The following is a 647-nucleotide window of genomic DNA, read 5'->3' as shown; positions in this document are numbered from 1 at the left end:
ATGTTTGCTCGTAGGTAGCAGTCAACCCGCTCCGTGTAGGTCTCCCACCTATTGGGGTTGGTGGGGTCGAACTCTGCAAGGTGGCCCGTCGTCCCACTCAGGTTAGCCATGGTGGCAGCAGGCGCTTCAGTCTCCCTAGACTGCGTGCCTTCCTCGTCTCTGGCCAGGTCAGCGAAGTCCTGCTTGGGAAGTTACCTGGCTAGGATCCCATCCTCTTCGCCATTGTAATGTACTGAGTTATGAGATGTGTTGAAGGCAACATGCTTTATTGGCGAGTACATCACAAGGCAAGGAAACACAGGCCGGGTCCTGATTATATACCTACCCCGGAACAACCCTCCGTCTGGCCAGGTCCAATCCTGGCCTGTTAAACTTCCCGCCACAGATCTTGATTGGCGGAGCGTATTAGCGAGCTACATCCGGGGACCAGTGGGCTTCCACTGGTCGCCTCTGTAGCGTTCGCTGTGTTGTAACTTCAGGACTGAAATACAAGACATAACAAAAGTCCTGTGCAGGACTACTCCCTGTGAAGGCAGCAGCTATATTAGACAAGTAGAGATTGTTTATTCCAGCACAAAATCAGAGGATATATGATAATTGCAGTGCAATCTTTTCATAGAATCATAGAGTTGGAATGGACCTCCAGG

Source organism: Heteronotia binoei, chromosome 2 (assembly GCF_032191835.1).
Source record: "Heteronotia binoei isolate CCM8104 ecotype False Entrance Well chromosome 2, APGP_CSIRO_Hbin_v1, whole genome shotgun sequence".
In the NCBI taxonomy this organism is placed as follows: domain Eukaryota; kingdom Metazoa; phylum Chordata; class Lepidosauria; order Squamata; family Gekkonidae; genus Heteronotia; species Heteronotia binoei.
This window is presented reverse-complemented; position numbering follows the sequence as displayed.